General features: G+C 37.0%; 1 long non-coding RNA gene across 1 annotated transcript; it reads right to left on the bottom strand.

Annotated features, from left to right (window-relative positions):
- Nucleotides 1–100: 100 nt before the first annotated feature.
- Nucleotides 101–21973, bottom strand: LOC120861675. Its single transcript, XR_005720575.1, has 3 exons — nucleotides 21893–21973; nucleotides 1896–1901; nucleotides 101–111 (listed from the first exon to the last, which is right to left on the bottom strand). It is a non-coding gene; the product is annotated as an uncharacterized LOC120861675 (long non-coding RNA).
- Nucleotides 21974–26264: the final 4291 nt, after the last annotated feature.

Below are 26264 nucleotides of genomic sequence, written 5' to 3'. Positions count from 1 at the left end.
CACTGCACCACCCGGGAAGTCCAATGTCTTGTGAGTAGCAACAGTATGGGCTTCCCTGGTGGCTCCGCAGTAAAGAATCTGCCTGCAATGCAGGAGACCTGGGTTTGATCCCTGTGTCAAGAAGATCCCCTGGAGAAGGGCATGGCAACCCACTCTAAGTACTCTTGTCTGGAGAATCCCATGGACAGAGGAACCTGGCAGGCTGCAGTCCATAGGGTCACACAAAGACAACTGAAGTGACTAAGCAGCAGCAACAGCAGCAATAATACTATTCACTGGGAAACAGAGAACGTCTGCCGCTCAGTTATCACTGGCAACTCAGCTGAGTAGAGGTTGACTAAAATAGTGCAGTGTTTTCTAACTTACAGTAACATTTTTGCTTGAAATGAGTGCAGTTTGTAGTGTCACGTGAAAAGCTGGAAAGTATATCTTGGACTATGAAATTTTTATGAATGTTCTCACTGGTTTATTGATCTGCTAGTAAAGTAACATTAACAAATCATTAAATATTTTAATTAATTTCCTAAAACCAATTTAAATTATTTTCTTTTCTAGAACAGCAGAGTGATTCAGAGTGCAAGCTCTGCATTCAGGTGGTTGAGGTTCATATTTAAGCTGTATTATTTATTAACTGGAGCCTTAGGAAAGTTACTTAACCTCTCCGTGCCTCATTCTTCAGCTGTAAAATGGGCATTGGGATGGCAGTGAGTTAATAGAGCTGTGAGGACTAGACGAGATAATATATACACCCTGCTCAGCATCACACCTGGACCATGAAGGAATTCAGTAAGAATAGTTACAGTAAGTCAGTACCCTCACACAAACGAGTTTCATTCCAAGAACATGTTCATAAGTCCAATTTAAGTCCATCGAAGTTAGCCTAGGTAACGAACTAACACAATTGGCTATATAGTACTGTACTATAATAGGTTTACAATACTTTTCACACAAATAACACATAAAAAATAGACACAAAAACAAAACATTTTTAATCTTACAGTAAGTACCTTGAGTAGTACAGCAGTACAGTACAACTGGTACTTCTTAGAAGCACCAGCTACATCACCACTGCTTTTACACCTGCTTCCAGATTTCCTGGGCTTGAAATAAAAATACTGTATTATGAACTCTAAACAGTACTGTACAGTAAAGTACAGAAAAGCACAACCACTTGTAGAGTATGCACACATTTTCAATGCATGTCAGACACGTGAACTAACTTATGTGACTGGACATGAGAACTTACATTTGCATTTGTGCAAGTTTACAACTTGAAGGTTCGTGTGTAGGGCACTTACTCTACTATTATGATTCTCAATCTTATTTTTTCATTTGTGCCTAAAATATTAGAAAGATGGCTGGCTATGTCCAGGATATCCATGAACTAAACCTTGAGATGGGAACTAGGGAAAGGAAATCAACTAGAAGAATCTGGATGAAGGGGGTTGAAATGTGGCAATTTCTACTTACTAAAAATGGAAATTTTCTTTGTGTCTAAACAAAAAGATCATATTTTTGACAACTCTGATTCAAAGATTTCACAAAGTACGTTGATTCAAATTCTAACCAATGTCTGACTTATGTGAAAATATCTCTTTAGTAATGAGTTTTGAAAATATATTTATAAAAAATCCCAAATGAACAATTAGTATTTAAATAAGTTTTCTATGTTTTTATAAATGCATAGCATATTACAAACACTATAAACTAATTGGTAAGTTTTCAATATCTTTGAAACCATTCTATCTGAATTTTTAAGGGCTGTAACTTTGGTATTGTAACACTTTTAAGACAAAATTTTTTTTTTACTTTTAATTGTATATTATTATTTTTTTAATTTTTATTTTTACTTTATTTTACTTTACAATACTGTATTGGTTTTGCCATACATTTACATGAATCTGCCATGGGTGTACATGAGTTCCCAATCCTGAACCCTCCTCCCACCTCCCCGCTCCCACCGCATATCATCTCTCTGGATCATCCCCATGTACCAGCCCCAAGCATCCTGTATCCTGCATTGAACATAGACTGGAGATTCATTTCTTACATGATAGTATACATGTTTCAGTGCCATTCTCCCAAATAATCCCACCCTATCCCTCTCCCTCAGAGTCCAAAAGTCCGTTCTATACATCTGTGTCTCTTTTGCTGTCTCACATACAGGGTTATCATTACCATCTTTCTAAATTCCATATGTATGTGTTAGTATACTGTATTGGTGTTTTTCTTTCTGGCTTACTTCACTCTGTATAATCGGCTCCAGTTTCATCCATCTCATTAGAACTGATTCAAATGTATTTTTAATGGCTGAGTAATACTCCATTGTGTATATGTACCATTGTGTATATGTACCATATCTAGGTTGTTTCCATGTCCTGGCTATTATAAACAGTGCTGTGATGAACATTGGGGTGCATGTGTCTCTTTTAATTCTGGTTTCCTTGGTGTGTATGCCCAGCAGTGGGATTGCTGGGTAACATGGCAGTTTTATTTCCAGTTTTTTAAGGAATCTCCACACTGTTCTCCATAGAGGCTGTACTAGTTTGCATTCCCACCAACAATGTAAGAGGGTTCCCTTTTCTCCACACCCTCTCCAGCATTTATTGCTTGCAGACTTTTGGATCGCAGCCATTCTGACTAGTGTGGTTTTGATTTGCATTTCTCTGATAGTGAGTGATGTTGAGCATCTTTTCATGTGTTTGTTAGCCATCTGTATGTCTTCTTTGGAGAAATGTCTGTTTAGTTCTTTGGCCCATTTTTTGATTGGGTCGTTTATTTTTCTGGAGTTGAGCTGCATAAGTTGCTTGTATATTTTTGAGATTAGTTGTTTGTCAGTTGTTTCATTTGCTATTATTTTCTCCCATTCAGAAGGCTGTCTTTTCACCTTGCTTATAGTTTCCTTTGTTGTGCAGAAGCTTTTAATTTTAATTAGATCCCATTTGTTTATTTTTGCTTTTATTTCCAGTATTCTGGGAGGTGGATCATAGAGGATCCTGCTGTGATTTATGTCGGAGAGTGTTTCGCCTATGTTCTCCTCTAGGAGTTTTATAGTTTCTGGTCTTAGGTTTAGATCTTTAATCCATTTTGAGTTTATTTTTGTGTGTGGTGTTAGAAATTGATCTAGTTTCATTCTTTTACAAGTAGTTGACCAGTTTTCCCAGCACCACTTGTTAAAGAGATTGTCTTTACTCCATTGTATATTCTTGCCTCCTTTGTCGAAGATAAGGTGTCCATAGGTGAGTGGATTTATCTCTGGGCTTTCTATTTTGTTCCATTGATCTATATTTCTGTCTTTGTGCCAATACCATACTGTCTTGATGACTGTGGCTTTTTAGTAGAGCCTGAAGTCAGGCAAGTTGATTCCTCCAGTTCCATTCTTCTTTCTCAAGATTGCTTTGGCTGTTCGAGGTTTTTTTGTATTTCCATACAAATCTTGAAGTTATTTGTTCTAGTTCTGTGAAAAATACCGCTGGTAGCTTGATAGGGATTGCATTGAATCTGTAGATTGCTTTGGGTAGTATACTCATTTTCACTATATTGATTCTGCCAATCCATGAACATGGTATATTTCTCCCTCTATTAGTGTCCTCTTTGATTTCTTTCATCAGTGTTTTATAGTTTTCTATATATAGGTCTTTAGTTTCTTTAGGTAGATATATTCCTAAGTATTTTTAAGTCAAATTAATCGGACTTTATTTTCCATAAGAAAGAAGATGTTTCTTTTAAAAACAACAAAAATGTCAAATCAATAATATTGGTATTGATGTGTTTGTGAATTTATGCCTGTAATATCTGGGAAGGTATGTAGGTAGAAACATCTATTACCAGGAAGAAAAATAATTAGATGATTATTTGTATATTGTGAAATAGAGGAGACAATAAAAACATTTAGAAACATATGTATACATATGTTTATATATTTATTGTATAAAATTTAAATGCTAATATGAATAGATATATTTCTCCCATACTCTCTCTCCACATTCCACATCAGTTCAAATTTCAGGCCTGTGGCCATCTGGGAATCTCTTTTCTTGCTGTCAGCTCTTTTTCTTCCTACTCCACATGATTTCCTTTGTCTTTCTCACTGTTCTTCAGGTGGCTGCCATCTCTTTCCTTAGAAAAAAAGGAAAGGTTACCATCTCTTTTTCCTTCACAAAGATGTGAAGTTTTTGTGACTCAGCTATTCCTGGTTCTGTCCTTGGGGAGCTGCTCAGATCTCTCAGTGATGAAAACTTTATGTACTTCAGCTTCCCTAGCCATCCATTTACAAAACAAGCAGGTCTTCATCTTCTGATATTAGCTACTTCTCATGATAGTACCTTAAGATGTTGTTAGGTTGATGTGTGGTGGGGGTAATGCTGTTGGAAAAAGCATTGTTGGTAGCAGTAGAGTTGTTCCTCGTGGGGTTGCCGCAAACCTTCAATTTCTAAAAAATGCAATGCCTATTAAGCAAAATAGAACAAGGTATCCCTGTATTGTTATAAGTGTCTGTTTAGGATCTTAGAAATAAGGAGCATGCAATACCTGCACGTAGCTCTTAATGGGTCAGAGCAGAGGTATACCAAGGCAAATATCTTAGTGATTAGATCCCTGTGGTCATCCAGGTGAACAATTATTTGAAAATACATCTCTTTGTTCTTTGAATATTTTATTTTGGGAATTTCATAATCTATAGAAACATTGAGTGAAGAGTATCATATTCATCTTCACATCCTTCACTTAGATTCATGAGTTGTTAATGTTTTGGTACATTCACTTGAGGAGGGATTGTCGTTCAGTCACTGAGTCGTGTCCAACTCTGTGACCCCATGGAGTGCAGCACACAAGGCTTCCCCATCCTTCACTATCTCCCAGAGTTTGCTCAAACTCATTTCCATTGAGTCGGTGATGCCATCCAACCATTTCATCCTCTGTGACCCCCTTCTCTTCCTGCCCTCAAGCTGCTTTTCCCAGCATCAGGGTCTTTTCCAGTGAGTCAGCTCTTTGCATCTGGTGGTCAAAGTTTTGGAATTTCAGCTCCAACATGAGTGAATGTTCAGGGTTGATTTCCTTTAAGATTGGCTGGTTTGATTTCCTTGCTGTCCAAGAGACTCTCATAAGTCTTCTTCAGTACCGCAATTCAAAAACATTGATTCTTTAGCACTCAGCTTTATTTATGGTCCAACTCTCACATCCTTACATGACTAATGTAAAACCAAAGCTTTGACTATAAGAACTTTTGTTGGCAAAATGATGTCTCTGCTTCTTAATATGCTGTCTGGGTTTGTCATAGATTTCCTTCCAAGAAACATTGTCTTTAATTTCATGGCTGCACTCTCCATTGGCAATGATTTTGGAGCCCAAGAAAATAAAATATGTCACTCTTTCCACTGTTTCCCCATCTATTTGCCATGAAGTGATGGGACTGGATGTCATGATATAGTTTTTTGAATATTGAGTTTTAAGCCAGCTTTTTCTTCTCTCACTCTCATGAAGAGGTTCTTCAGTTACATATAATATAGAATGACACTATGTTTCCTAAGTTTATACCAGCCTCAGGTTTAGCATGAGGTCCTATTAATAAGTTGTGGTAGGCTTTATAGTCCACCTGAAGGTCTCCCACCTCCTCCTTTATTTCTGAGATGCCATGGACATGTCTCAGGTGTACATATGGGTAAGTTTGTTGGTTACCATAGCCTTCCATGAAGAGATATACTGTATGTATAAAGACATGACCTGAAAGCTTCCCACAGCCCCAGGTATGCCCATAGTTACCTAACCTTCCCATCAGGCATCAAGAACTCTGATCCAGCATCTCCTTAGCAGAATACCACTGCCTCCAGTAAACAACGCGTGTTTCTCTCTCAGGCTATTACTTCTGTTCTGTGTTTTGTGATATTCTTTATACCTTGCAACCAAGCCCATTTATAAGTACTTCCCTGTTTCTTCTTTCATGTTACACAAACATCAAAGGTACCAAAACAGGGTTACCTTCCCCAGTGCCTTTCTTTAAAAAAATAAAACTTTGCTTATACTTTAGTCTACAATTAATATCATCACCAAACGACTCAAACATGAGTTCCTGCGGAAGTTGGCTATGAACAGATTCCATGTCCTTCACCTTTCAGTGAAGTCCATCTTTCTGATTTCTATTTGCCTGCCTTCGTTCTCTCATAGGAAAAGTTCTCTTTAGCAAGCGCTTCAGTCTCTTATGCAAGTTGACCCCTAATGAACCTACCATATTTCAATGCCTGTCATGGACATCACTCTGGATTAAGGTCTTTCCCTTCCCCCAACATTCAAGAATATTCATACCCATATATAAACAGTGCATTTCTGAGAACAAGAAATTAAATCTCCAGTTAATGTCTGTACACATGGTAATTCAAAATGAGAAAAAAGATAGTTCAGGGACAAAATTAACAAGGACATAAATCTATATATGATCAAACTAAGTATAATCTTGAAGTAAGGAAAGATATGTGATTGTGTTGTTGGTGAATTCTAGGAACAAAAGCTTTTTGTACCTTTTGCTAGTACAACTAAGGACTGGAAGGGAGGAAATCAGGGCTTATAATTTGAATAAATTTTGGAAAGTCTATTCATTTTGAAACCAATGAAGGAAACTGAAGATTTAGTTTACTTCAGTTTACAATTATGGTAGTTTGGGGTTTTCTAGAAGATAAATATGAATTTTTTAAAGCTTGGGAAATGGTGCCCCTCTGAATGTACTACATGAGTGAACACACTAAATGTGAGAAGTGACTAATATTTTCCTTCCAGTTTTTGTGGTTTCTAATGGTGTACTGATGTCTATTGCATCCATTGAAAACTTTCTCTGGATTTAAGCCAGACACATACTGAAAAATTTTATTGACTGATTTCACATTCTTTTCTAATTGTGTTTTCATTTTAGGAAAGCAAAAAGAACCAGGGGCTGTTTAAAAACAAACTAATTAAAGCAACCTTTCTTTAAAAGTTTTTCAACAAAACTTTTACCTTATGAAGATTCAACAATCAAATTCGGGGAAAGTTTTTTTTTCCCCCAAATTGTCTTTATTTTTGACCTTTGAGTGGTGGGAGCTTAGAAAATGGAACTCTGTCCAACTTATATGTTGTAATAATTTATTTTTTTCATTATTTCTTCATTTATTCGACATATACCAAGAGAAAAGTAGTAACTTTATTCACAGCATAAGACAATTGGTAAGTCATTCTGTGAGTGCATTCTTTAATAGAGAAGAAATGGTTCTAAAAGAGGAACTGTTTCTAATGTTAAAATTTCTAAATTAAAAAATGAAAAACAGTTAACTTGTCCAACTTCAGGCAAAAGCATTTCTTTCTAACTTGCTCTAACCAATTGAAACTGGCTGGTAGGTGCTGCAAAATGCCTATGTTTCCTTATTTCTCTTTTCATTTTGTATTTTTTGAGAAAAGAGGGCAATATTCCACAAAGTCCCACAGTTTCATTCCTTGTTAACAGTGTTCATCTAACTGGCTTCCCATTTCATTACTTCTGTCTTGTCTTCATATATTAATTTTACTTATCTCCTCTCTAATGAAATATTCATGGAACTTTTCTTCCCTCTAAATAGAATGAAAAGTGACCTTCAAATGAGAGCAAGGAGAAGAAATAATGGCCCAATGTTTTTTAATCTTTATAAAATAATACTCTATTAAATTTTGAGGTTTTTAATTTGGTTGTTTTTTCTTATGGTTGAGAGAGTTCAAAACAAAATTTACACTTAATAAAATTTCTGAAAATTTAGATACAGTTTACTTCAAATCAGTGCTTAAATATGTTATTGTTTCTGTATTTTCAAGTATCTTTAGAGCAACAATTAATTTAGATATATCTTATCCATCAGTTGTAATTAGATGAATTTTGAGTTTTCAGGATATAAAAAGGTTTCACATGGAATTCCTTCAATGTCCAGGGTTAGGAGTCTGCATTTCTCTGCCTTGAGCCCAGGTTTGATACCTAGTCAGGAAACTAAGATCCCGCAAGCCACACTGCAGGGCCAAACCACACCCCACCCCCCTTAATAAACAAAACCAAAACAAAACAAACACAAAAAGTTTCACTTGAGAGCTATGGTCATGTCTTCCAATGGCGTTTATATATATTTTATTTGTAGTCTATGAAAAACAGTTGCCATGTTGGTACTAAGCTCTCAATAAACCTCAGTAGTTAATCATGGCTCCCGGGCATGAGAGAGTTGAAGAGTGCATGATAAGAATGGATGGCAGAGTTGTGAGATATCTTTGCATGAGAATACTGAGTTTAAATTTGTCTATATTTGTCAGAATCTCATTAAATTTGGCATTGTTTTAATCTGTATTTTAAGGAAATTTGTTCTGTATCATTATAGAATTATTTAAATTACTCTAAGTATTTCTACTATCTTCTTGGGGCTATATAATACAGATACATATGTGAATATTCTGACAGTCATTTGCAGCATGTTATAATTTTAATTTCCATTAAGCGGACTCTAAATTAAAAACTCACGTAACGTAAGAGTATATTCACCAGTTCCATGTGTACAGTCATTTAGAACTCTTTAATATTCTTTAGAACTGAAGTTTCTTCAATTGATCTTAGTCAAAAAACAAGTTTGTATTTAGAAAGTTTAGGGAAAATAATTCCAGTCCAGATGTGAGTGTCATATGTATCATTTATTTTCCTTTAGTACAATTATATCAATTAAATTTTTTTGTATATGTATAAAAATGAAAAGAGTATTTGACTTTTAAAGGAAAACTTTCCATAAGGCATTCTTGTGAAAGAAGCTTTACTATTTGGGAACATTTATTTTTTTAACAAGGTGGTAAACCAGAAATGGCATTGTCAGGCAGAAAATACTGCTCTGGAACAAAATTTCAAATCTCTTCATAAGAAATACAACTGTGGTTAAGCTCATAGGTGGCTCGCCTTCCTTTTATTGCTGAGTGTTGGGAAGCAGTGGTCTATGGTTACTGGCAGCAGTCCTCCAAGGACTGTTAAAGGATGTGACCCTCTAAGCCCTGGCACTGGATTGTGGAGTTACCTGAAAAGCTGTCTATTGACCCAGACCTGTGTTCACTACCACCTTGTGCCTAGCTACACAAGATGGCCAGATTAGGAAATGTTTCTGAACAGATTTATGCTAAATGGGTCATTCTGTAGTAACTTGTATGGAAACTTTGAGAATATATTTTCAAGATAGTTTTTATATTAGAAATAGATCCAAGACTAGGGATAGATACTTTTATGAGTTGGGGAGGGGTGGTAATCTGCTTTTGTTTCTTACTGTTACTTGTTGAATCCTAAATGATCCCTGAAAAATGTTATCTTCCTTGTCTTTGTAGATGGGAAAAGAGAAGACCAGAAAAGAGTGAGCAGCCTGCCCAGGGTCACTCACAACCAGTAAGTATTCAAGTTCTGGCTGACCTTTCACCAAAGCTGAAGTTTTTCCTTTAAATCATATGGCCCCATTCTTCAAATATGGGACCTCCACAACATCCTTTGGAGATATTTAGAAATAAAAAGATCACGTTTGGAAGCAGTACTAGATGAATCAAATCCAGACCTTCTTCTGTTTACTCAGTGAAGTATGTGAAATTATCCAAGCATTTCCTCACTAGCTTATATTAGAACATTTTCATTGTGTTCAGTTTGAAACTGAACTTTGTAGAGCTCAGTTTGTAGAAGTCTTGTGAATTTAGTTCTATATGTGATTGAATACAGGAGAAATTGTTTAAAATTATAGCATGTCTTATAATGCTAAAATTAATTCAGGATCATTCTCCAAAAAACTACTCAATGAAAATATAAATAGCTTTTAAACAGTCATTTCGTTGTTTTTTTTTTTTTTCCCCTCCTTTTTTTCCCAAAATTGTTCAGAGTTCTACCGTTAGCCAGTGAATGTTTTTTCAGGAACTGTTTGGAGTAATAATAGAACTGAAAATGTACACAGTGGAGATGTCAAACATTGTTAATCAAGTATTCCGTTTTAAATGTGCTAATGTAACATATCTGGCAGGAGTTGGAATTTCTAACATGTAGCATACTGATGCATAATGAGTTTATGCTATAGAGTTTTCCACAGAGTTTAGCAAATCCTTCAGTTTTTGGCAAACTTGAGTGTGATTAGCAACTTTCTGAATCTCTTTCTATCCTTTAAGGTAACATTCTTGGATTTGAATTGTTTACTAATGTCGATGGATCAGAGACCTGGGTGTTAATCTAGAGAGAAAGAAGGGTCACAGGTTAGAGACCTGTGGAAAGTGCTAATTGCCCATGTGTGTCTGGTCTATGTAACATCTCATTAGGCTTGTCACATTCAGCAGAGCTGCTGAGAGTCTGGTGGAGTCTGCCATGTATTGTAAATTCTGGGGATTCCTGGGAAAGGACTTCTGCTATGTCTCCTGGTCTCTTTGATCAGGGAAGAAGACATCTTTTATTGTTGGTTTCTGTAATTGGTGCTCACAGCCTCCTTTCTATATCTGTAAACACACTGATTAGCTATTCCTGCTGATACCTAAATAGGGCTGAAAGAGTGGGGAGTAGTACCCATGAAATAAACCTGGAGTCAGGTTGTGGTAATTAATTTCAAAACCTTGGGGATGATTCCTAACTGTGTACAGTTTCCACCTCGTTTTACTTAATGTTCAAAAGAAGAGTGCTTGGTTGAATTTAGAAATCTTCTGACCCATGTTTTCTATAGATTTTCCTGAAAGTCACTTAAAATAGCTAGGATGGCAGTAAAAAGGAAACCAAAGAAGACTTTGTTTTCTACTAGACAGATAAGAGAGACCTTGTGTTCCTAATTTTTATCTTTGTTTCTGTGTGAAGTTAAGCAGTCACAATGGGCCGCTTCTGCTTGACTCACAGATGAACACAAGTAGCTGATGGAGTTTATTTACACAGTAGAGGACAGAACAACATGACCTTCGATGGATAGCAAGGGGTCACATTTCGTAGCCTCAATGGCCTTTTCTTGGAACCATCCAAAATACTGCAGATTTCCTTAAGACACTGGTCATGTCACTTCAACCTGTAATTTTGGGGACTGAAACAATGTTTATTTTTATAAGTGATTTGTTTTGCTTAAAAGGGACATTCATTTAAAATTAATATACTACAGGACATTTATGTTTTTTCTTAAAACTGTCCCATGGAAAAGGCCCCTTTCAAGCTAGGTTCCAAAGGAAAAGCCTCCAGATTGCCTTTTCTCAGTTCTGTTTTCACTCCAGATTTGACGTACTAAAGGATTTGGGAAGTTAAAGGCTCCCAGTCCTAACACGCTTAACTTTTATCCAAACAAAATTTAAAACCCAAATAAGGGTGTCCATTATACTGAAGCAAATCAAAGGCACTGCTAAACTTTGTTGCTTAAGAGCCATATAACGGTTAAGTGGTTAAATGCTGAACACATACATAAACAGACATCAGGACAAGTGTTTTCTTAGCAACAATTTCGGTAAGAAATTTAAGAAATAAATCTTAAAGTGGAAAGTATTTATATTATTCCATTTCTCTTCAATTCTTATTTCCATTTTGTTTCCCCAAATAACCAGTTATATCTTTGCCACAGTCCTCATAGAGATTAAGTTTGGGGGCATATTCAAAAAAAGCTTTCTTTTAATCTCTTCCAATTCAGTTAGCTAAATATCTCTCATGCCTTCTGTTCAAACATAGATTTGAATGGTATTTACTAAGAACTCATAATGAAAAGCCATTATATGTTATCAATGTGTATTTGCAAATATATAAATTATACCACATACCAAAAGCATAATTCTGTTTTTAATAGATTTGTCAAAAATGAGTTGTCCTTTACAGCCAATGTTTCATGTTACAAATAAGATGGAAAACTTACCTTAGAAGTCCCTTAAAAAATTGTTATCTTAGCTGCTTTATAAGATAAACACTACAAAATAGTACTAAACAATTTATCATTTTAATTAAAGGGTTTTAATATACTGAATTTCTCACTTCTCTCATACTTGCTATTATAATATCTTTGGGGGCATTTTGAATATGATAAACTCTTCTTTGGAACTATAAACTAATAATGTTCTTAGCATTTATACTCACATACAGTGAAATAGATCATTAAACTTTTTCTTAGTAAAACAAGGGAAAATCTGGAGAAATCCTGCTTAGTTGATTCCTATAGCTACCTTGTTTTTGTTCCGATAGCTGTTTGAAATTGCATATGGTGGCACAAAAGCAAATCCAGAGCCTTGTTTTAGCTTAAAACATTGGATAAAATGTGACAAGTATCATGATAACCTAGAGGATTGAGAGACTAAAGACAATGCATTTATTGTACTATCCTTTAAAATTATTTTCACAGCATTAAATAATGACAATTATTTCACATTTATTATTGATCCTGGGAGAAATATGTTTAATTTTTAGAAATTTTACATGCTAAAGAGTTACAAATAATTACTAGTGTTGAAACAACTTTGTTTAGTTTGCCCTGGTAAAAAGATTTCTCTTATAAAATATGCATTATTGAAAATAAATCATTCCACAAAAATCCTAGGATCAATAAAGAAATTCCTGTGATTTGATGGTCTCAGGCAGGTGATGGGAATGCAAATAATTATGGACTTTTGAGGTTCTGATCTTGTTTCCAGATTGCATTTGTTCCTTTTTATGTAAACATCAGATAACTTGAACTGTTGTTTGTCAGGTCTGATAAGTAAAAAATAGAATCAGAGCTACTGAGGAAAAAAGGTATATTTCGTAGGGTTAATAAATTCACAAACAAAGCTTTGAAAGTTATTGCTGAACATGTCATTTATTTTAGAATATTAGAATAAGCATTGAGTTAGGATGCATTTAATTTTGCTTCAAGCCATGATTATTATAAACTATCACTAAGGTATAAACAAAAATGTTTGAAATTCTAGTATAGAACAAGGAGTTTGCATGGTGTCCTTGTCCAATAACTAAAATATTACTTGGTAAGATGAACAAAGAAAGTTTACTATTTCTTTAATAATGACATTAAATTTTTTTAAAGAAAAGAGAACTGTTGACTTTATGTGTAGATGGTTTCAATTTAGAAAAGACTATTTGGAAATTTGTCCACCACAGTTTATTTATCCACTTTATTTTCTCCAAGTTCCTCCTACTGGAAAGCATTTAAGGGTTATTTTCTTGAAAGAGTTATATGGACTATGTGAATCCTCTCATTGTTTCAATTAAGGGTCCTCAGCTGTTTTTCTCATTGTGAAGTGAAAAACAAAGAATTAATCTGTTCTCTTCCGTTTAAGGTCTGTTTTGCAAAGGCCAGGCATTTTGTATATCCACATGGAACTTTAATATGAAATGTCTATTTTTTTGCCTAAGGAAATGTGCAGAATGTATTCAGTTATGGTGTTTATAAGAAACTTTTTCTGACACTTCAGTGATAAAAGAGTTTTTGGATTATGGTATACATTATAGGTGGATCTGGTACTGTGTAAGTGTTTAAGGCAAGGCACATCATGGTTAATTTATGCGCCGTCCACTTGTTTAATCATTTGAAAAGAAGGGTGGATCTTTATGAACAAGCTTTGATGATCCTAAATGATAGCCAGATACCACCAATAAACTAGATACATTTATGCCTGCACTAGCCTGAACAGTATAGGAAAATAGGAGTGAGTAGACTCATTTTCTTCACTAATTCATTTTTTTCTAAAAAAAAATCAGTGTAAAAAATAAAGTTTTCATGGCTTATGTGTTTTATGTCCATAAATATGTAGCCTATAAAAATTTCCATAAGGGAATTATAGCTTATTTCCTCAGATAAGAAAACTTCATCTTTTAACTATCTTACATTTGATTAAATGTAAAAAAATGAATAGTTTTCACAGGCTGAATGAAGGATATACAACTTGATTGCATAATTATAAACATCATTTATTTTGCTCTTATTCAGTGTTAGAAAAGTGATAGATTCATATTCACTTTAAAAAATCTTGATAATCTTAAAAAGAGTGGGTTGTTTTTTCTCATTATATGGATGAGGAAACTTAAGCTCCCAGAGATTAAACGCCCTTCTCGCCTGCCCCACACTAACGCCCTGCCTTGCTAGGGTGCATGACAACTGCAACTCGTGTGTTTCAGAGTGCCTCCTTTATGCCGGTGACTAACGCCCACACCTACTCACAATAATCAGGTCCAAGTCAAGGTTCTCATAGAAAGTGTACTCAAGGTTTTAAGAAAAGAATCAGCTGAGGAGTGTATTAGTTTAAATGCATGTAAGATCTCCATAAGAATGCAGGACAGGCTGAATCTGTAGCCCTGTGGAAGAGCTCCAGAGAAGGCTCTCTCTCTCACCTCCATTTCCCTTCCTCATAAATTCTTTCCATAGTGTTAGCTTTCCATACTGTTAGCAGTTCCCATTCATACTCCTCCAGTCTTCGTGCATAGGACTGAGGCCAGCCTCCTCATTGCTGCCTATTAGAAAGTCTCTGCAAGCCTCTGAGGGACCCAGTTTATATTTGGGAGCCAGGACACACAGTTCCAGATCTCAGGGCCAGGCTTTCAATCTCATTGCTGGTCCAATCAAATCCAGTGGCAGGAAGGATCACACAATCTCTCTGTTTACTGGGAGGAACTCAGATGTATATTCAGGTATATTTACTACAGCCCAGAACATCTGTTGTCCTGGAATTCAGGAGTTTTATTTGTGAAAGCTCAAGTGTTAGTTGCTCAGTCATGTCTGACTATTTGCAACCCCATGAGCTGTAACCCACCAGGCTCCTCTGTCCATGGAATTCTTCAGGCAAGAATACTGGAGTGGGTTGCTATTCCTTTCTCCAGGGGATCTTCCCAAACCAGGGATCAAACCCAGGTCTGCTGCATTGCAGGTAGATTCTTTACTGTCTGAGCCACCAGGGAAGACCATTTAATTTGTCCTTTCCCATTACTATGAGCAGCATGAAGAATTTGTTAAATTTTGAAAGTTCACACAGAAGCCATTATACGAATGAGGATTCAGTCGATACTCTACACTTAGTGGTTGGTTGGTAAAATAATTTTGAGTTTCTGGATTCTAAATGGACACATTTAAAGAATTTAAAAAACTTTTTATGGGCCTTTTCTCTATGGGGAAGGAAATGGAGGTTGCATTCTCTATTGCTGGTCACTAGGGTACTCTGCTGCTGCTGCTGCTAAGTCGCTTCAGTTGTGTCTGCCTCTGTGCGAGCCAATAGATGGCAGCCCACCAGGCTCCCCCTTCCCTGGGATTCTCCAGGCAAGAACACTGGAGTGGGTTGCCATTTCCTTCTCCAGTGCATGAAAGTGAAAAGTGAAAGGGAAGTCGCTCAGTCGTGCCCGACTCTTAGCCACCCCATGGACTGCAGCCCACCAGGCTCCTCCGTCCATGGGATGTTCCAGGCAAGAGTACTGGAGTGGGGTGCCATTGCCTTCTCTGAGGGTGCTCTAACAGTAATGTTTTAGAGGAAATGTGAGCGCATGTTAGTACAATTTTCTCTTGAAAATGGTAAACATGTCCATAGAGGAGGAAAGTTCTCCATAGGTTTTGTTTCCATTAACATTAGACATTATTAATTGCTTTCTTTTCAGTTGGCTGAATTAAAAGAAAAAATAATTCATGATAATACAAAGGAATTTAATTGAAAATCCTAGGGATGTTCTTACATAATAAAGAAGCAATTCAAAATGTTAGTCTATACTTAGATATATTCTTAATGAAATTTTAAACATTATGAAGTTTGTTAACCTTCTCTTAGCATACTGTAGCAGGATATTTAATTTGTCTTCAAGGCTTGTATTGATAACTCTTCATTCTAAAGGATGCCAAAACATTAGTGTTAGTAAGTTCTGAAGAACTAAAACTAGTCCCATAAGAAACATAGGCTTGTGTCATGAATATTATATATTTTGTTCCAGAGTTGTAATGTTTCCCCAGAAAAAGATTAGCTACAATTTGAAGATACTTCAGTCTGTTGTCTTTGCATCACTTGTTCACTAATCTTATTGAATAGTTTAAACAAAAATTACATGTAGCTATTGCATGATTATGCTACTACTACAGTGAATTTCTATAGACTCAATTATAAAACAATCTGAGTGAAGTCGCTCAGTCATGTCCAACTCTTTGCGACCTCGTGGACTGTAGCCCACCAGGCTCCTCTGTCCATGGGATTCTCCAGGCAATAGTAGTGGAGTGGGTTGCCATTTCCTTCTGCAGGGGATCTTCCCAACCCAGGGATCGAACCCAGGTCTCCCACATTGCAGGCAGACCCTTTAACCTCTGAGCTACCAGGGAAGCACAATTGGAAGATGCTTTAAACTGTTGTCTTTGCATCATTTGTTCACTAATCTTACTAAATAGTTTAAATGAAAATTACATGTAGCTATTGCATGATTGTGCTGCTACTACAGTGAATTTCTATAGACTCGGTTATAAAACAATCCAAAATAGTTTCATTTTCCTGTTTGACCCTTTTCAGTGATATACTATCTATAAAATAAAGACAAACTTGTGCCTTGTATTTATGACCATACAAAAAGGTATTTTATTCTATCTTTGGTTCTGAAAGATTTTGAGACATTGTGAAAATATTTATCTCCAAACTGCCTCATCATATGTCAAGCAACTGGTTAGATCATCCCAGATGTTATGGTGCATGGTTCAGATAGATTTCTTGTCAATCATTTGTTTCTTATTCTAAAGCCAGTAAGTCACTTTATGGTAGACTGAAATTGAATATTTGATCTTTATGTAGTTGTTGTACAGTTACTAAGTCATGTCCAACTGTTTGCCACCCCCTGAACTGCAGCATACCAGGCTTCCCTGTCCTTCACTGTCTCCCAGAGTTTGCTCAAACTCATGTCCATTAAGTCAGTGATGCCATCCAACTATCTCATCCTCTGTTGACCCCTTCTTCTGCCCTCAAGCTTTCCCAGAATGAGGATCTTTTTGAATGAGCTGGCTCTTTGCATCAGGTGGCCAAAGTACTGGAGATTTGGCTTCAGCATAAGTTATTACAATAATATTCAGGGTTGATTTCCTTTAGAATTGACTGGTTTGATCTCCTTGCTGTCCAAGGGACTCTCAAGAGTCTTCTCCAACAGTTCAAAGCACAGTTCAAAAGCATCAGTTCTTCAGTGTGCAGCCTTCTTTATGGTGCAAATTTCACATCCATACTTGACTACTGGAAGAAACAGCTTTGACTATATGGACCTTTGTTGGCAAAGTGATGTCTCTGCTTTTTAATACACTGTCTAGATTTGTCATAGCATTTCTTCCAAGGAGCAAGTGTCTTTAAGTTTCATGGCTGCAGTAACCATCCACAGTGATTTTGGAGCCCAAGAAAATAAAGTCTGTCACTATTTCCATTCCCTCCAACCATCTATTTGTCAAGGCTATGGTTTTTCCAGTGGTCATGTATGGATGTGAGAGTTGGACTATAAAGAAAGCTGAGCACCGAAGAATTGATGCTTTTGAACTGTGGTGTTGGAGAAGACTCTTGAGAGTCTCTTGGACTGCAAGGAGATCCAACCAGTCCATCCTAAAGGAGCTCAGTCCTGGGTGTTCATTGGAAGGAATGATGTTGAAGCTGAAACTCCAATACTTTGGCCACCTGATGCGAAGAGCTAACTCATTTGAAAAGACCCTGATGCTGGGAAAGATTGAGGACAGGAGGAGAAGGGGATGACAGAGGATGAGATGGTTGGATGACATCACCGTCTCAATGGACATGGGTTTGGGTGGACTCTGGGAGTTGGTAATGGACTGGGAGGCCTGGAGTGCTGTGGTTCATGGGGGTCGTAGAGAGTCGGACACGACTGAGTGACTGAACTGAACTGATTTGCCATGAAATGATGGGACCAGATACCATGATCTTAGTTTTTTTAATGCTAAGTTTTAAACCAGCTTTTTTTACTCTCCTCTTCTACCCTAATCAAGGGTTCTTTAGTTTTTCTTCACTTTCTGCCATTAGAGTGGTATCATCTGCTAGTGATATCTAAGGCTGTTGATATTTCTCCTGGCAATCTTGATTACACTTTGTGATTCATCCAGCCTGGCGTTTTGCATGATGTACTCTGCATATAAGTTAAATAAGCAAGTTGACAATATACAGCCTTGACGAACTCCTTTCCCAATTTGGAACCAGTCTGTTGTTCCATGTCTAATTCTAACTGTTGCTTCTTGACCTGCATACAGGTTTCTCAGGAGACAGGTAAGGTGGTCTGGTATTCCTGCCTCTTTAAGAATTTTCTACAGTTTGTTGTGATCCACACAGTCAAAGGCTTTAGTGTAGTCAATGAGGCAGAAGTGGATGTTTTTATGGAATTCCCTTGCTTTTTCTGTGATCCAAGGGACGTTGGCAATTTTATCTCTGTGTCCTCTGCCTTTTCTAAATCCAGCTTGTACATCTGGAAGTTCTTAGTTCTCATACTGCTGGAGCCTAGCTTGAAGGATTTTGAGCATTACTTTGCTAGCAGGTGAAATGAGCACAATTGTATGATAGTTGGAATATTCTTTGGCATTTCCTTTCTCTTGAATTGGAATGAAAACTGACCTTTTCCAGTTCTGTGGCCACTGTTGAGTTTTCCAAATTTGCTGGCATATTGTGTGCAGCACTATAACAGTATCATCTTTTAGGGTTTGAAATCGCTCAGTTGGAATTCCATCACCTCCACTAGCTTTGTTCATAGTAATGCTTCTTAAGGCCCACTTGTTTTCACACTTCAGGATGTCTGGATCTAGGTGAGTGACCATACCATCATGATTATCTGTATCTTCTGTGTATTCTTGCATGTCTGATTAATTTGTTCTGCTTCTGTTAGGTCCTTGCCATTTCTGTCCATTATTTTGCGCATTTTTGCCTGGAACATTCCCTTGGTATCTCCAGTTTTCTTGAAGTGATCTCTAGTCTTTCCCGTTCTATTGCTTTCCTCTGTTTCTTTGCACTGTTCACTTAAGAAGGCTTTCTTATCTCTCTCTGCTATTCTCTGGAACTCTACATTCAGTTGGTACATTCTTTCTTTGCCTTTTGTTTATCTTCTTTCCACAGCTATTTGTAAAGTCTTCGCAGACAATCACTTTGAATTCTTGCATGTCTTTTTTTTTTTTTTTTTTTGAGATTATTTTGGTCACCTCCTCCTATACAGTGGTATGAACCTCTGTCCATAGTTCTTCACACAGTCTGTCTACCAGATCTAACCTCTTGAAACTATTTCTCACTTCCACTGAATAATCATAAGGGGTTTGATTTAGGTCATACCTGAATGGCCTATTGGTTTCCCCTACTTTCTTCAATTTAAGTCTTAACTTTGCGTAAGGAGTTCATGATCTGAGCCAGTCAGCTCCAAGTCTTTTTGCTGACTGTGTAGAGCTTCTCCACTTTTGGTTGCTAAGCATAAAATCAATCTGATTTTGGTATTGACCATCTAGTGATGTCCACGTGTACAGTCATCTCTTGTCTTGTTGCAAGAGGGTGTTTCCTATAACCAGTGTGTTTTCTTGACAAAACTTTGTCAGCCTTTGTCATGCTTCATTTTTCCCTCCACAGCCAAACTTGCCTATTATGCTAGGCATCTCTTTTGTTAAAAAAATATTTATTTATTTATTTAAATTGGGGGATTATTATCTTACAAAAAAAACATTGTGATGGGTTTTGCCATTTTTACTTCCTACTTTTGCATTCAAGTCCCTGATGATGAAAAGGACATCTGTTTTTGCATGTTAATTCTAAAACATCTTATGCAGTGTGAATTATAATTGCATGAATTTTTTGTAAAAGAACTCCTGGAACATTAAAAAAAGGAAAACATTATCAGAGTTATCATATATTCACCTACTGCTTCTTTTTTTAAGAAAGTCTAAATACAAAATAAGTAAATACATACATGTACATGCGTACATGAATACACATGTATGCGTAGATAATAATCTAGGCCTGAAGTCAGACTACCCCAGTGCATAGTCCAAATGGAATATTAGGTAGCTCATAAACTTGACATCCCCAAACCAGTGAAACTCTATCATTGGACTCAGTAGTTCTTCATGTGTATCATATACTGTAAGGAAAAAAAGAACTGGACTTAATGTGTACATTACTGCTAAATGAACATTAGGCAAATAGTCAGTGGATAGATTATGAGCCTGGCCTTGTTTCTAGTCTTTCTGAACATCAGTTGCTTTATAAAGTGGTGATAATTGCTTGGCTTATTTTACTAAGTTAATACAAAGGGTAAAATGAGATGGTATAAGTGAAAGTGCTTTCTTATCTAGTCCACACTCCACATAACTGAGATATTATTTGGAGGAGTCAAGAGACTAAGTTATGTTTATGACAGCATTTTGGATAATGCTTAAATGAATGTTTGTGTATGTTAAAGATAATATGATTGGATATCGGAAAATGGTTTAGAAAGTTATTGTAATGTGTTTTGGTGAGAGACTACATCACACAATTCATACATCTTTTTAAATATTATTTTCCAAGTGACACATCCAGATAATTTTAAAAAGTCAAATAATTCAACAAGTTTTATTTAAAACAGAGCTATTTCCTGTCCATTCTTTTTCAGTCACTCAGTCATGTTTGACTCTTTGCAAGTCCATGGACTGCAGCACATCAGGCTTCCATGTTCTTCACCGTCCTCCCAGAGCTTGCCCAAACTCATGTCCATTGAATCAGTGATGCCATCCAACCATCTCATCCTCTGTCTTCCCTTTCTCCTCCTGCCCTCAATCTTCTTTCCCAGCATCAGGGTCTTCTCTAATGAGTGGGCTCTTTGCATCAGGTGGCCAAGGTTTTGGAGCTTCAGCTTCAGCATTAGTCCTTCCAATGAATATTCAAGACTGATTTCCTTTAGGATGGACTGGTTTGATCCCCTTGCTGTCCAAGGGACTCTCAGTAGTCTTCTCCAACACCACAGTTCAAAAGCATCAGCTTTCTTTGTGCTTAGCTTTCTTTGTGGTCCAACTCTCACATCCATACATGATGTGAAAAACTGGGAAAAAACCATAACTTTGACTATATGGACCTTTGTTGGCAAAGTAGTGTCTCTGCTTTTTAATATGCTGTCTAGGTTTGTCATGGCTTTTCTTCCAAGGAGCAGACATCTTTTAATTTTATGGCTGCAGTCACCATCTGCAGTAACTAAGTGTCCGTTCTGCACTTAAATAAACAGAATGCTTACCTAGTCCTTAACATTAGCCATTTTCAACTTTTAGATACTTAGCTGATTACTTGTTTGGTATTTAACTCTGTCTAAATAACATGTCATACTGTTTCTTGATATTTCATCTTGACTTTCTATGTTGGAACATAAGACTTTGGTTTTCTTTCACACCATTCACCTGTATGCTTACGCATATACTTGTAGACTCATATACTTACACACGCATAGGCACACCTATCTTTAACACACCTACTGACTAGTTCACACACACAGTCTCCTCTCAAACATCAACCTAATATAGTTTCAACATGAATTTTGATTGAATAAATAGTGTTTATGCTATTATGAAGCTGTAATATTGTTCTCTACTGATGCTTACATTATGTTTTTGCACAAAGGTTGAACTTTCCCTGATGTTAATAGTAGTTATCATGATTCAGTTGTGTCTGATTCTTTGGACCTCATGGACTGGAGCCCTCCAGCCTGCTCTATCCATGGAATTCTCCAGGCAAGAATACTGGAGTGGGTTGCCATGCCCTTCTCCAGGGGATCTTCCCAACCCAGGGATTGAACCCAGGTCTCCCTCATTGCAGACAGATTTGTTACCATTTGAGTGACCTGCAAACATTAGATATCTGATATATATTCATTTGCTTAATTTTCTATGTACTAATCACTAATTAGGCTTCCCAGGTGGCTCTGTGGTAAGGAACCCACCTGCCAACACAGGAGATGAAGGATCAGTCCTTGGACTGGGAAGACCCCCTTGAGGAAGTAATGGCAATCCACTCCAGTATCCTTGCCTGGGAGATCCCAGGCACAGAGGAGCCTGGCAAGCTATAGAAGATAGGGTTTCAAAGAATCAGACACAACTTAGTGACTGAGTACACACACACACACACACACACACACACACACAATCACACACACAATCACTGATTGATTCTCAGACTACATCATAAATATACTCCTTGTCTCAGTAATTTCAAACTCATCAAGCATTCCACCAATTTGGGTTTTTGAGGATCTCTTCCTGAGTCGTCTGTTTTCCCACTCTCACTTTCTAGCTGTGATTCTGAGATTTCCCTTATCTTTACCCAGAGTATTAATTACCTGTGTTTTTTCCCTATGTTGGCTCTCTTGATTCTAGGATCTCGTGTTTTATCCTCACTTGATTTAATCTCATTCTATTGGCACATACCTCCAGTAGCATCCTAAGAAGCAGATTTAGCTGGGGATCTTTTTTATGAAAACTTTCATATCACAATATGTATTTATTCTACTCTCACGCTTGTATTGTATCAATAGTATCATTGGATTTAGGATCATCCTACATTGAGAATTATTTTCTTTCATATATGTCTTTATTGCTGTTTCTTGCTGCTACTGGGAAGTCTCTGATTTCTAACCCCTTGTTTATGACCTGGAATTTTACCATCTGGAAGCTTTTAGAATGCTCTTCTTATTTTACATATTGTATCATTTCGAACTGATGGGCTTTGCTATGATCTTTTCCCACTGTTTTTTTTTTTTCCCCCAAGGCTTTTGTAGACCCTTTAAAACTGGAAACATATATTTTTTGCTTTCTTAATTTTTTTCTTAAGAATTTCCTCTGCACTGTTTTTTCATTCTCTCTTTGAGAAAGTCTTATCACTCATAAATTTAGTTTAAGATATTTTCTCTAAGTTTCTTAGCTTCTCACTCAATCTCTCAGTTTAAGGAGACTTATGATTAACTGTATCTTCTAACCTTTTTTTATTTTGTAGTATCTCCTTTATAGTATTCAGGAACTGTTATTTGTTCTGTCCATTTTAATAATACCTGTTATATATGTGTGTGTGTGTGTGTGTGTGTGTGTGTGTGTGTGTGTACACACACACACATATATTAAGTCATTCAAACAATATTTTTAAACATCTAAGGGCCAAGCACTATTTTAGCTACTGGGAAAATAGCAGAGACCAAAGCAAATATAGCAAGCCTCAGTAGCATAGCGGTTAGATGGGCAGGTAGGCAGGCAGGCTAGGGTCCGTAGGTCAGGAGTTCAAGTCCCATGTCTAACCCTTTGGGCTTCCCTGGGGGCTCAGAGGTTAAAGCGTCTGCCTCCAATGCAGGAGACCTGGGTTTGATCCCTGGGTTGGGAAGATCCCCTGGAGAAGGAAATGGCAACCCACTCCAGTATTCTTGCCTGGAGAATCCCATGGACGGAGGAGCCTGGTAGGCTACAGTCCATGGGGTCGCAAAGAGTCGGACACGACTGAGCGACTTCACCTTACCTTACCTAAAGCAAATAAATAACTGAGTTCCTGGAATTCACATTGCAGAAGGGGAGATAGCCAATCAGTGAGGTAAATACTAAAACATATAATTTGTTAGATAATAGTAAGTTCTTACAAGGGAGGGGAACATGACCTTGTGGGGAAGGGGAATTGACATTGGCGATAGGGTGGCTATCTGTCTGTCTGTCTGTCTGTCTATCTAGGGAAGACCCTATAGACAAGGTGCCAAAGAAAGTGGGATAAGAAGTCATTTGAATATTTGTTGAATATTTTAGATCCCATGGGAGATAAATGTTTGTTATGTTCAAGTAAAGGCAAGAAGCTTGAGCATAGGGAATAGGTGAGGGGAAGGTTGGAAGCAGCTAAGATCTGAGAGAGGTCAGCAGACAGAACACTCTTGTAGGCCTGGAGGAATTTTGGATTTCATTCCACATATAAGGAGAAGTCATTTGTGTATTTTGAACAGGGATTGGCATGATTTAATTTGTTTTTAAGGAATCTTTCTTATAGCTATGTAGAAAGTATCTTACTAAAAAGAGATGATAATAGTGGTTGACAATTGTGTATTTCTTATTGCTTGCCACACAGTTCAAATTGCTTTACATACATTATGTTGTTAAGTCCCAACAACAATCCCATGAGTTAGATACTATTATCTTCCTAGTTTTACTAGTAGGAAAACAGAGGTACAGAGTCATTAAGTAATTTCCCCAAGGCATATAACAGGTAACTAGCTCATCCAGGATATAAGTCCTTCCAATAAACTTTCAGAGTCTGAGCTTTAGCCTGAAACTCTGTTATAGGGGTGACAGAATGTATTCAGGGCTATTAGTTTGCAGTAGTCCACATAAGTGGGGTTGGTAATTCAGACAAGTGTTATAATGGTAGAGTTGTTAAGAAATTGCTGAATGTAGAAAGCTTTTGAAGGTAGAGCTGTCAGTATTTGCTGACAGATTCATGGAAAAGAAAGATGTGAGGTCAAGGAGGACTGGAATATTTTAACTATAACAGTTAAATGAGGTTCCATTCACTGGGATAGTGAGCACTGCAAGGTTAAGTTTGGGGGGAATAAATTGAGATTTCAATTTGAATGTATTGCATTTTAGATATCTACTAAGCAGTCCAGTGAAAATATCACAGAAGAATAGGATGCTGTTGAATTCTGGAATTTATAATAAAATAGGTTAGGAACAAAATACAGATTTTTAGAAATATAAACATATATTTGGTATATAAAGCCACTGAGGTGAATAAATTCAGCTAGGACATATAGAGATAGAGAAGAAATTTCACTACTGAACCCTGTATCATTGGAACATATAAAAATTGGGATAGTCAGAAAATGAGGTCAGTAAGAGAACCAGCAGTCAAATTATGAGAACCCAGAGACTCAGAAGGATCGATCAATAGATAAAAGTGCTTCTGAGGGACTGCAAGAGATAAGGACTGAGAAGTTCTTATTGGATTTGAAAATGTAGAGTTCATGGGTCTCACTTGACAAGAGCATTTTTAGTAGAGGGTTAGAATAGGTTGAAAGGCAGTAGGAGGACCATGTTGGGTAAAACCGAGTGCAGGTGACTCTTCTGAGAGTTTTGCACTAAAGAAGAGAAAGACTCTGGAGAAGGATGCTAAGTCAAGGGAGGTTGTTGATGGGAATGGTCCGGTAAATGAATGTAAACGAGTGGTACAGTAACTGCAAAAGCAAAGACCATGAGTAGGAAAGAGGGTATAGGGTCCAGTGCACAATGGAAGAATTGACCTGAAGAGCACAGATGATTTGTGCATTATAATCACATTTAGGAGTGGGAGATTATGGATGCTCTCTTTTATTTGTACCTGCTGCTGCTGCTAAGTCGCTTCAGTCGTGTCCGACTCTGTGCGACCCCATAGACGGGGGCCCACTGTCTCTGGGATTCTCCAGGCAAGAACACTGGAGTGGGTTGCCATATTCACTAAAACAGAAATGCAAGGTGATCTGCTGAAAGTGATGATCAGAAAGGGCATTTTGCCTGTTTGAGGAGAGATGGGAATGGGTAAACTAATTCCAGAGAGTGGGAAAAGAATAGGACAATTAAAAGTGGTCGGGCTCTAGGGCTACAATGAGATTTGTGGTCATGATAAGGAGATCAATTATCAAGGTTGTGTATTTTTCTGCAGCCATATCCATCTCTTCTAGTGTAGACAGTGAAAAGATTGAATTTTGATTCAACCAGCTGAGTTTGTAAGAGGTTGAAGAGAAAGGCAAGAAAGGTGGGGAGTGAACATAATAAGGGGTGAGGAATTTATGTAAGGAAAATTTAAGGAAGCTGAGGACGGGAAGGGGAACATAACAGTGAAAAATTGATAGTTTAATCCACCAAGGGATCCAAAAATAGTTAAAACCAGGGTATAAGAGCCTGTGGTGAAAAAGGAAGAGATGATGGACTTGGAATAATCATGCATTAATATTCAAGTCATAGATGTGAGTGACATATCTGAATGAACATTAAACTGTTTATCCCACTGCTTTTAGATTTGTGCTGAGTCTGGACAGGGCAAATGACTGTTTACTCAAAAAAGGATATGGTTTTGTTAAGAAACATTTTATCAGAAAGAGGATGACTACATATCATTGTATATTTATAGTAATGGACAGTGTCTGCTATAATAGCCATCTGGAATTTTAGTAAAATATATTTCAAATAATCATTAAGATACAACTTTTCAAAAACTAGTTATTCCTACTAGAATTTGGTTAATTTGATATACTTGAATTGTCACATCTGTATTTATCCAGCCATCTTCTAGCTACTTACGTATCCTCAATCCACTATTGTCACTAAATTCAAAGGCTCTTCCAGGAGTCA

This window comes from Oryx dammah, unplaced genomic scaffold, assembly GCF_014754425.2.
Source record: "Oryx dammah isolate SB20612 unplaced genomic scaffold, SCBI_Odam_1.1 HiC_scaffold_3, whole genome shotgun sequence".
Classification (NCBI taxonomy): Eukaryota; Metazoa; Chordata; class Mammalia; order Artiodactyla; family Bovidae; genus Oryx; species Oryx dammah.
This window is presented reverse-complemented; position numbering and strand designations above follow the sequence as displayed.